Source organism: Dasypus novemcinctus, chromosome 6, assembly GCF_030445035.2.
Source record: "Dasypus novemcinctus isolate mDasNov1 chromosome 6, mDasNov1.1.hap2, whole genome shotgun sequence".
Classification (NCBI taxonomy): Eukaryota; Metazoa; Chordata; class Mammalia; order Cingulata; family Dasypodidae; genus Dasypus; species Dasypus novemcinctus.
Genome location: NC_080678.1, coordinates 107,999,438 through 108,010,873, shown reverse-complemented (window position 1 = coordinate 108,010,873; position 11,436 = coordinate 107,999,438). Strand labels below are relative to the sequence as shown.

General features: G+C 48.7%; 1 long non-coding RNA gene and 1 pseudogene across 1 annotated transcript; both read right to left on the bottom strand.

The window, feature by feature from the left end:
- Positions 1-617: 617 nt before the first annotated feature.
- LOC131279016 (uncharacterized) lies at positions 618-3,863 on the bottom strand. Its single transcript, XR_009186358.1, has 4 exons — positions 3,813-3,863; positions 1,838-1,922; positions 1,700-1,733; positions 618-688 (listed from the first exon to the last, which is right to left on the bottom strand). It is a non-coding gene; the product is annotated as an uncharacterized lncRNA (long non-coding RNA).
- A 3,157-nt stretch (positions 3,864-7,020) lies between these two features.
- On the bottom strand, positions 7,021-7,836 carry LOC131278923 (E3 ubiquitin-protein ligase RNF146-like; annotated as a pseudogene).
- Between the last annotated feature and the right edge of the window lie 3,600 nt (positions 7,837-11,436).

The following is an 11,436-nucleotide window of genomic DNA, read 5'->3' as shown; positions in this document are numbered from 1 at the left end:
TCAGCTTCTCACTCCCATCGGGGTTCTCACCTCCAGTTCCCACTCACCTGGGAACTGGTGCTTGACAGGGAGTTCAGATCAGGGACCCCAAACACATGGTCCTTGGATTCTGCAATTCCTTCCAGCTACGAGGGAGAAGAGGTGGTTGGGACATGGAGCCAGGGCATGGAAGGGGCAGCTGGTTCCACAAATGGGACAGTGCCTGGCCAACACATCAGGGTCTGGGCAGTGTTTCCCTGGAACTAGATCCTTCATCTGCAGCAGAACTCATGGGGGGCGGCCTCCACCCTCAGCTGGGGTGCAACCGAGCCCTCCAACTCCATCCTTTAAAGTGGATGGGGTAGACCCAAGTAATTGGGGGGGGTTAGGATGGCATCCCTGGGCTACCCGGGGAAAGCAGCCTCTGACACCTGCCCCCAACCAGGCTCAAGGGCGGCCCCTGCATTACCTGTTCTCACTTACCTGTTTTTGCTCAAACTCGTTTGCACCAATGGCGAAAATGATCGCTCCCATCTTCTGAGCCTTTCGAGACTAAGAGAAAGAAGGCGCTGAGTAGAATTCCCCAGAATCAGTGCAGCATAATGGCTGTAATGATGGATTGGACTCACTTGCTCCACAGCCAGCCAGTCTGCCCCTTCAGGTATTTTTGCAGCCGTCAGAGCATAGACCACTCTGGTGACCTTCCTACCTGGAGGACAAGCAAAGAGGGGCCAGTTGGGAATGGCACATGGGGTGCACCAGGGAGCCATGGCGGCAGATCTTCAGGGCTGCCCATGCCAGGACACGGCCCAGTGCCCCACACCAAGTCCTCACAGGCAAGGCGTGGGCAGCTCATGGGAGGCGCATGTGCCAGCCACCCTACTCTGCAGGCTTTCAGCAGAGAAGGGCCTGAGCCCAGGACCCACCTGGCAGACAGGAGACTGAGCCCACCAAGGGCCCTCCTGCTGGGCTGCCCCACCCTCCCCCACCAGATGGTACCAGCTGTGCCAGGAAGGGAAACCCATCTCATGCACCTGACAGGTGCAAGACCCCAGAACAGCAGGGAGACCACAGGCTGACCTGCTGTAATGGGTGGGCTGCAGGTTTAGGGTAAGGGATCCCTGATCAGGGCTGGCCTGGGGGTTATTGCCCGTGTCCTGGGCCCCAGGGCCCCTGGCCAAGGCCCTTGACAGGGGACCATGCACCCAGCCAAGGGCTCTGCAAACCCCAGTGCAGCCCCCTGAGAAGCCTGGAAGGATGTCATTCCTGGTCTGAGGACAGCACCCAACACCATCAGGGAGGGAGGCACAGGGTGGAAGGAAGAAGAGCTGAAAGCCACAGTGCAGCTCAGAGGGTGCAGCAAGCAACAAAAGGTGGCAATCGAGAAGATCCATAAACCAAACCCTACATCTGTGTGGGGCCCTCGGCTGCTTCCTTTTCTTTTCCCAAGTGCATGTCAGAGAGGGAAGTGGCCTCACCTGGACGCACCTCCAGCCTCTCAAGACCAAAGGTGCAGGCAGGTACCTTAGTTCTCATAAAGGCGAGGTGGGTATTATCTTAGCCTCCTTGTACAGAGGAGGATTCTAACTCTGAGACCATAAGGAACTTCCTCCAGCTCAGAGCTAGAACGTGGGGGAGGGTTGGGGACCCAAATGCACTGATGCCCAAGCCCGGCTTTGCCCTCGACCCCTGAGAACACGGAGGGCAGGAGGGGGCTTACCTTGAGAGCTGGATTTTCTCATCATCATATTTGCCTGCAACAAAAGAAGGAAATGTTGGACAAGGGGGTTAGATGAGCAAGGAGCCCTCCAAGAACGTGATACGGAAGGATGAATGCCCCAGGCTCCAGCAGCTGTACCTTCTCTAGTCCTTCATTCACGTAGGAAGATGACACCAGATTACGCTCACGCATGAGTCTCCGAAGACCTTGTTGAAGATATTCTCTGAAACGCAACATGGAGAAGGCAGTGGAGGTGGGCGTGGCCCTCCCACAGCGGCTCTGCGTGGACGTGAAAGGACGCGGGTGCATCTCACATGCAGACAGAACTCCGCTGTCCCCATGGGCTCGGCCTGGCTTGCTGGGTGCATCCCTGACCCAAAGCACCCAGCCCCCAGCCCCAGGGGCCCTGCCTCTGACCGTCCACTCCACAGTGGGGGCATCCCTGCACGTGCAGCTGCGAGGCAGCACTCACGAGGGACCAGTGTTTCCGTGGAACTCCTGGGGGACCCCCGGCAGGCGGCCGACTGGAGGCTGAGTTTGGGAAAGCTCGTCCTGCTTCTCCACTGCCCGCCCCCTCCCCTGTTCAGCAGCCCCCTGGGGGGTAGCTCAGTGCCACTAGATGCTTGTGTCAGTGCTAGAGGAAGCAGCAAATAGGCCTAAGAGGGTTCCTGGGCTGCTGCGGGAGAAAGGCCGAAAGCTGGGAGGAGGGTGGGCTGTGGGCAGAGGGGGGGCAGTGGGGGCGGCCTCACAGGCCCGCCCAGCCCAGGAGGTGGGGCTGGGACCCCTGGAGGCTGGTGTGCAGGTTCCGCCTCCCTGGGTAAGCCCCTCCTCCTGCAGGTGCCTCTTCCGCTAGGACCCCCCCTCCCTGGTCTCACTCTCCTGACACCCCAGCAGGGGCCACCCAGTCCCTGAGCTCTAGCCTCTGCCCCCACAACAGACCCTCCAGGACCCTGCACCTGCTGCCTGTAGCCACACGCTCTCCACACACCCCCAGGGGGTCGGGCTCCCTCTGCTCTCAAGTACAGGGACCCTGTAGGTCCTACCCCGCCCCTCTGCCCACCCTCCTCAGCTCAGGCAGGGAGCACCTGTGGGAGCACCAGTCCCAGGCCGCCCCAGCTCTGCTGCAGGCCATGCGCACCCAGGGCTGCTGCTTGAGGACTCGGGGCTCCCTGCATGTGTCCTTCCTGCATGGCTCCCACAGCCGCCCTGCCTGGGGGGGGCTTCCTACCGCAAGCCAGCTTCCCCTGGACACCACGGCCCCACCCAGGGGCCTTCCAAGACTTGCTTCCTTCCATCTCTCCAAACCCACAGGACACCCACTCCCCCTCCACACTCTCACCCCTGCCCAGAGCATCAGCCCTTGCAGCTCCTCCTGGAGCACCATGGGGAGGCCTGGCCCCCCCCACAGCACCCTCCCTTGGGTACTGCCTCCTGCTTCCCCTGCTGCCCTGACTTCCCTACAAGGTGCGGGCAGCGCGCTTCTCCACCCCCAGGTGCCACCCCCAGGCTGACATGTACCCAAGGCTCCTTTGGGCTCTCCACTCAGGATGGGGCCCCAGCACTGGCGCCCCAAGTGCCTGGACCCTGTGGGCACCAGGCACTTTGCCAGCCCCATTCCCAGGCTTTGTGACCCTATTCAGGCCACCACGTGCCCCCAGCTGTGCCCGCCCCATGCCTGTGGGAACCTGCCCTTGGGCTCCTCTTTTTGGCCCACTCTGGCTTCCCCGGACCCTTTGCTCCAGCACCCTGACTGCCCCCATCATCCCGCCTGGTTCGGACCCTGCCCCCCCCCCCAAATCTAGAGGGGGACGAGCAGGCACAGAGCTGGGCTCACAGCACAGGCAGGGCTGGGACAGGACACCCACGAGTCTCCACCAGCCCCCCTGGGTCCCTGGACTCTTCAGAGACTTTGATGAAGGGACATGCTGCCATGGGTGCCCGGGACAGAAGGAAGACAGGAGAAGGGGTGAGGAGAGAACACTGGGGGAGACAGTGCCAGGTGCCAGGCATCCCCAAGGAACCCGGGTCCTGAGTGAGGGCCAGCCTGATGCTGGGGCTCGCTCCTCGCTGCCCTGCGGGGCCTCCAGGTCCACTGAGGGCAGGGGGGTCTTACTCATCTGACGTGAGGTCCATGGACACGTAGCCCTGAGAGTCGAAGGTGATGAAGCAGATCCGCATTTTCGGGCTGTGAGGAAGCACCTTGTGAGAGCCACTCACAGCTGGAAGCCGCACACCCAGGCAGCCAGGCCAGGCCCCCACCCAGCCGCCCCCTCTCCACCACATCTCACATCTGGGCCCACTCCCCACCAGGCAGTTCCAACAACTTGAGTGAAGGACTTGGAGGCTTCACACAAGAGCGGGTGTCAAGATGGCATTCTGCCCACCCCTAGAGCCCAACACCCCAGAAGATGCACGCACACACCTGTGCACACCTGTGCACACCTGCACACACCTGCACACACCTGCAGTGACATCAAGACCTGCACTCGCATCTCTGAGGCGTCTCCCTTCTACTGTGATATTCTTGCAACTCTGTCCCTCCTTCCCCTCCCCCATCTCCCTTCCCCCATCACCCCTCCTCCAACAATTAGACCTCTCTGGGGAGCTGGTCACCACTTCCTGTCCTGGCCATGGATGGACTTTACTGAGCTCCCCCCCTTGGCACCACCCCTTGGCCACCACAGGGGGCATCCACTGGCATCTGTCCATCTGTCCTCTGCCCTGGTTCAGAGCCCTGGGCTCGGGGCTCCCACCCGAGGGACATGCAGGCCCCTGGAGGCTCCAAGGGATGTGTGCTCTGCCTGGCCTGGGCTGACCTCACACACCCCAAGGGGCCCGCAGCTCGGAGAAGCCATACTTCTTTAATTTATTCGTGATGTCTGCAACAAAGTTGTAAATGTAGTTTTTTTTTTGCCTACAGCTATTCATAGTATTCTCCCATTATCTCAGTTATTTCTGCAGGGTCAGTAGTAATGCTCCCATCTCATTTATTTATTTGTGCCTTCTCTCTTTTATTCTTTGTCAGTCTAGCTAATTGTTTGTTGATTTTGTCGATCTTCTTAAAGAATCAATGTTTGGTTTGATTGATTCTCTCTATTGTTTTTTGTCCTCAATTACATTTATTTCTATTCTGATTTTTAGTATTTCTTTTCTTTGGCTTAATTTGAGATTAGGTCGCTGTTCTTTTTCTAGTTCCTTCTTCGACTCACTGATTATTTAAGAGTTGATGTTTATATATTTATTGGTTTCCAGCTCCATTCTATTATATCAGAGAAAGTGTTTCATATAATTTCAATCTTTTTAAATTTATTGTCTTGTATTATGACCCAAGATATGGTGTATCTTGGAGAAAGATCCATTAGCACTTGAATGAATGTGTATTCTGCTGTTTGGGGGTACAATGCTCTATGGCTGTCTATTCTGTTTTGTTCCTTTATCATATTATTCAGGTTCTCTGTTTCTTTATTTATCCTCTGTCCAGATGTCCTATCCAGTACTGAGAGTGGTGTATTAAATCTCCAACTATTATGGTAGAAACATCTGTTTCTCCCTTCAGTTTTGGCAATGTGTGCCTCGTGTATCTTGGGGTACTCAGGTTAGGTGCATAAATATTTACTACAGTTATTTCTTCTTGGTGAATTTTTCCTTTTATCAATATATATTGACCTTCTTATCCCTTATAACAATTTTGCCTTTAAAATCTATTTTGTCCAATATCAGTGTCATGACTCCAGCTCCCTTTTGGTTGCTATTTGCATGGAATATCTTTTTCCAGCCTTCCATTTTAACCTCATTGTGTCCTTACATCTGAGGTGAGTCTCTTGTAGAAAATAAATAGATTGGTTATATATTTTTTGTGCATTCTGTCAGTCTGTATTATGACTAGGGAGTTCAAACCATTAACATTCAATGTTATTACCATAAAGACATTACTTATTTCATCCATTTTTCCTTTGATTTTCTATTGTCATAGCTTATTATTGTCTGTCTATTGATCCTTTAATTTATCCTTCCTGATCATCTTCATTTCTATACTCTTCTCCAAATCTCTCATCCTTGTTTTTTTCCTTTCAGGCTGCAGCTTTCCCTTTAGTATTTCTTGTAATTCTCATCTTTTGGTAACATATTCTATCAGTTTTTGTTTGTCTGTGAAGACTTTGAACTAACCCTCATTTTTGAAAGACAGTTTTACCAGATATAGAATTCGTGGCTGGTAGTTTTTCTCTTTTAGTACTAGGTACATCATACCTCTTTCTTCTCACATCCATGGTTTCTGATGAGAGGTTAGCAATTAATCTTATCGTGTTTCCCTTGTATGTGATGCTTAGGTTTTCTCTTGCTGCTTTCAGAAACCTCTATGTCTGATATTTGTCATTCTGAATAGTAGGCATCTCAGGATAAGTCTATTAGGATTTACTCTGTTTGAGGTGCACTGTCCTTCTTGGATATTGATGTCTTTCTTAAGGATTGAGAAGTTTTGGTGATTATTTCCTCAAATACTCTTTCTGCCCCTTTTCCATTCTCTTCTTCTTCTGGGATGCAGATATTGCATATGTTTGTGTGTTTCCCATTATCCTTCAATTCTGTGAGATCCTGTTTCATTTTTTCCATTCTCTTTCTATTTTCCTGTCTTTTCCAGTTCAGATGTTCTGTCCTTGAAATCACTAATCCTTTCTTCAAGCAAATTAAATCCACTCATATGTGCCTCTAATGTATTTTTTAATAAACTGTGGAATTTATTAAATTATAAATTTCATAATCAAAAGAATAATGCAGATTGAGAGAAACCTCAGAACTACAAGGACTAGACAGCAAAGTCTATGAGAATGCCATGAAGTGTATTACTGACAAAATCCCAAAGCATAAGGTATTAGCACTTTACTTTACATTTACATTTCAGTAACTTTTCTATAAAATGGTTGTTAGTCATCTATTTTAAAATCCCAAATTCACATCTATTCTCACATTAAGTTAAGCTTCCTGCTCATACTCTTACCAAATATCTCAAAGATACCAAATTTTATGAATGATTTTATGTCAATCCAAGCAAAAAAATAACACACAATGCAAGAGTCAGATGAGGTCTCTTAATGCACAGATAACAACACACACTGGTCAAAAGAACTGAAGAAAAAATATTTTATTCTTATAAAATAAGCAGACCTCAAGAAAACTGGGTTATTACCAAACAGCTCTCAACTATTAACACCCAAATTCCTTACATTAAATAAATTTTTCAACAGAGACATGTTAGACATTTTACTTATAGGTCTATCTTCCCATCCCCACTCCCAAAATATACTATTAGGTTGATTATAATGTTACATGGGCAGAAATTTGCAGATAACCATATCAGCTTTGAGCATGGGGCTGAAAGCTATATTTATTTTAACTTCAGTTACTGTGCACTGTCCATCAGGCATTCTAGATCTGACTCTGACACTCACTGTTGCACCCCCCTGCTACTGAGCAATCAGTTCCTGAATGATCTGATTTACCAATTACTATCTGATTTATATTAGAAACCAAAAGTTTCTGTTGGTTCAAGGGGTGCTATGCATCAAGTGCAGATGCATGCTCACTATCACTAATGGCATCTGATTCGATTTCCTTAGTAGGGGTGTTTGGAGCTGGTCCCCTGCTTGAAGATGTTGATTCTTGATCTTCTTCTCCTTCTCCCCTATGGCTCCTTTCAGCTATGCTGTCTCCTCTCAGTTGCAAATGAGCAAAAGAGTTGTCCAGAGAAGTGCTTGCATCAGAGGATGCTGCTGCAGGGTTTGTTAACTGACCATCTACAGAAGTTAGGAGCAGTAGCTGATCAGTTAAGGAAGCCTGCAGCACTACCTTTTGATGCAAGCACTTCTCTGGACAACTGAGGCTGAACTGAAGCTCCCCTCTGTGCTAATATACTGTCCTTTCTATCAGCAGAGCTCTCTCTTGCTAAGTTTGCAGTGGGAAAGTCACAGTCCAACCCAAGTCCAGCTACACCCTTTGGCATCTATGATATCCTATTTAATCTTCCTGCAATGCCCATGTTCATTTCTCCTACACTGAACCAAATTTTCAAGATCAGCAACATAGAGAAACCCAGAAATCAGCATTTCAGTGCTCTTTTTATCTTTGGAGAAAGCATGCATCCCTTTCATAATACCACACATTTTCACCATTTCCTCTTCTTGTAACAACAAGGTTAGTTTGTAAAGGAAATCCTTAGGAATTTATTTTCAGCACAGATAGAAAACATGTTTGCAAGGCAGACTGCCTGGGTGAACACGTTTGCAGACAAAGGACACATTCAGGGGCAGCTAGAGATAGTGTGGTATTAGAACAGGACTCGGCTTTCCTGTTAATTGGAAATGTGTTTACTGAGTGGTCAATTTCACCACAACCAGCCATCATTTCTATTACAGATCCCACAGATTCCTGCCACAAAAATACAACATCTTCTTCCCCAGTAGTCAGTTTACAGTAATTTCCCTTCCACTGCTTGTTGATTCTTTCTCTCTCCTGCCATGGCCGCAGCCACCTCACAGTTTTTTCTCTTCAGCCTTGGAACCCACGGCTGCCAGAGACATGCGCAATCATCATGTGACTGACCATAGGACCATAGGTGCAGAGGCTCACACTAACACACTTTTATCTCATCCATCGTGTCTTTCATTCCCGTAAGGTCTGTTACTTTCCTTTGCAGGCTTTCAAATTGTTCTTTGTGCTCTCCCAGTGTCTTTTTAATACCATATCTCTTTAGTAATATTTTCTCTCAATTCTTTGAACTGATTTAGGAGAGTTTATGATTTTCGCTGATTATCTTAAACCCTGTATGTCTTCAGGATTCTTGGTATGTTCCTTTGACTGGGCCATCTCTTCCTGTTTCATAATATGACTTGTAATTCTTCTCTGATGTCTAGGCTTCTGAAAATGTTGGTGAATTTGCTCTGATGACCAATTTCTCCCTCTTGCCTATTGTTTTTTTTTTCCCCCACAGCTCTTCTTTGATATTTCATTCAACTTATTCTAAGTCTTTAAAATTGCCCAGCTTAAGTTATCAAAATAGGGCCATGGACTCACTAATGGGGCACAGACTTTCTCTCAGGACACAGAGAGAAACAAAAGTAGTTTTTGTCCATATAATTTCCAGACTGGCCAGCAGATGGCACTCGTTGGTGTTTGTCTTGGCTTTCCTGTGTTTTGGTCTGGCCACAGCTGAGATTCAATGTGGGCTTTACTGGCCGAATTCCTGAAGAAAAGCCCCCTGGTTCCCCATCCCTTTTCACTTAAAACAGCTGACAGGGAGGAAGATGTCTGTTCCCTCTCAGTCACTACAGTGAGCCAGGGTTTTGCCCCAGCTTAATATACTGGAGTGGGGGAAGGGAGACCTTCCCAGCTGCTGCGGGGTTTTGGTAACTCATGTTTCCTGTTTCGGCTTCTTCATCTCTTTGTCCCTCACCCTGTTAGGAGTTGCACAGCACTGTCCTGGTCTGCTGATCTCCAAAGTAGGTCCCCCAGAGAGTTGGTGGCTCTTTCCCCATTTATTTTTGTGAGAAACTTGAGCCCTGCCTTCCTAGTCCAATGCCATCTTCGCACAATCCTCTCAAAGCATTGGAGGTTTTTCCCTCCTGAGTGGTATTTAAAATAATGGAATGTCTTAAATAAATGGTATATGCCCATTTTTGAAATCTGACATATTTCCCTGTGAGTGGTCTCTTGGTTCATATCCAATGTCATTTTTTTTTTAAGATTTATTTATTTATTTAATTCCCCCCCTCCCCAGGTTGTCTGTTCTTTGTGTCTATTAGCTGCGTCTTGTTTCTTTGTCCGCTTCTGTTGTCGTCAGCGGCATGGGAAATGTGGGCGGCACCATTCCTGGGCAGGCTGCACTTTCTTTCATACTGGGCAGCTCTCTTTCTGGGTGCACTCCTTGCGTGTGGGGCTCCCCTACGCGGGGGACACCCCTGCATGGCAGGGCACTCCTTGCGCACATCAGCACTGCGCATGGGCCAGCTCCACAAAGGTCAAGGAGGCCTGAGTTTTGAACCATGGGCCTCCCATGTGGTAGACGGACGCCCTAACCACTGGGCCAAGTCCGTTTCCTCCAATGTCATTCTTAATGTCATACTTTAATAGTTTGGCGTACATATTGGACGTCTCATTCATTGGGTCTTAACCAGCATTTCCCTAATTTCTGGTGGGAGAGGTCATCTGTTCACATGATTTGAGGCCTTTGTGTTTCCTTCTCTGTGACATGCCTGATCATGTCTGTGTCCATTCTTTGATTTGGGTGTTTCTTCTATATACTGATTCTTTAGAATTAGCATTTATTATGGATACAAGTCCTTTAGCTATCATTGCAACTATCTTCCATTTTGTGGCTTGTTTTTTCTCTTTATTTGTTGTGACTTTTAATAAGCAGATATTCTTTATTTTAACACACCTGAATATGACCATTTTTATAAACTTTAAGCTTTCAGCTGTTTTGTAGTGTATCTTGTTTAAGAAATTCTCCCCTATTAAAGGTGACAAAGACAGTTTCCCACCTTTTAAAGGTTTTGAAGACTTGCCTCTCACACTGAAGCCTTAGATTCACGTGGGGTGAATTTTTAAGTGTGAGATGTGCTCTGATCTGTTCCACCTTTCCCCATGGAGGTAGTGAATGGCAGCCCCCATGGTGGCACTTCCTCCTATCCTCATTGAGCTGCCACTGCCTCAGGAGTTTCCAGCTCCAAGCTCCTGGCTCCAGTCCATGTTCCGGGTCCACTGGTTTAGATTGATAGGCTCAGCCCCAGGAGGTCTGTTATCCATGTGGAAAGTGGTCGGGGGTCTTGCTGGCCCCTGCCCCTCCCCTCTTAGGGGAGAATCTCAAGCCATGTCCCCCTGGAGTCCATGACTCCCTTCAACCAGTGACATGCTCTTAAGTACCAGGCGCTGTAACATGTGGCCAGGAGCTGTCAGGGCCAGTGATGGACCGGTGGCCCCACTGCCTGGTGCCTGAGGGAGGCTGAGGCGAGAGTCCCCAGGGACCCGGGATGAGTACATGGGGTGAGCGGGAAGGAGCATGTGTGTTTTGAAGCTGATCAGCTTTGGGATGGCTTGTTACCAGATGACATAACCCAGTTAATTCTGACACGTCACGACTTCTGTAGCCAGCCCTGATATTTCTGTGATTTCATACATTTTTGGAATCAGCTTCTCAAGGCTCCCCACCCTCCAGGCCTCTCAATGATGGATTATAATGGTATTAATTATAGAGGTTCATCTGGGGGAAGGGGGTCCTTGCAGAACCATCCTCTGTGGGCACCTGGCGTGTCTCTACATTAGATCTTCATCGGTGCCTTTCACAGCCTCTTCCCCAAATACCCTATATTTTTGCTGCTTTTGTTATGGTAGTATTAAATGACGTTTGCCTACTCTTTATTGCTGTTGTGACATAATTTGTTTTATTTATTATATCTGGCCACCTTGCATACACCTTCTAAAAATTAACTGCTGAATCTTGGGTTTCTATGTAAGTTGAAAGGAAAGATCAACAACCGTGCTCTCCATCCTCAGTGAATTTTTAAATAGAAGCTGTGATAGAGGCAGGCTTGATTTTAGGTGGCGTGCTTCTCGCATGTTACTGTCAACAACTATGAAGAAGGCTATTGGCAGAAATCCTTTACCAGGGTAAGGGGATTCCCAGACCTTCTACATTTGCTACAAATGATGAATGAGTGTTGAATTTTATCTAAACTATTTTATTC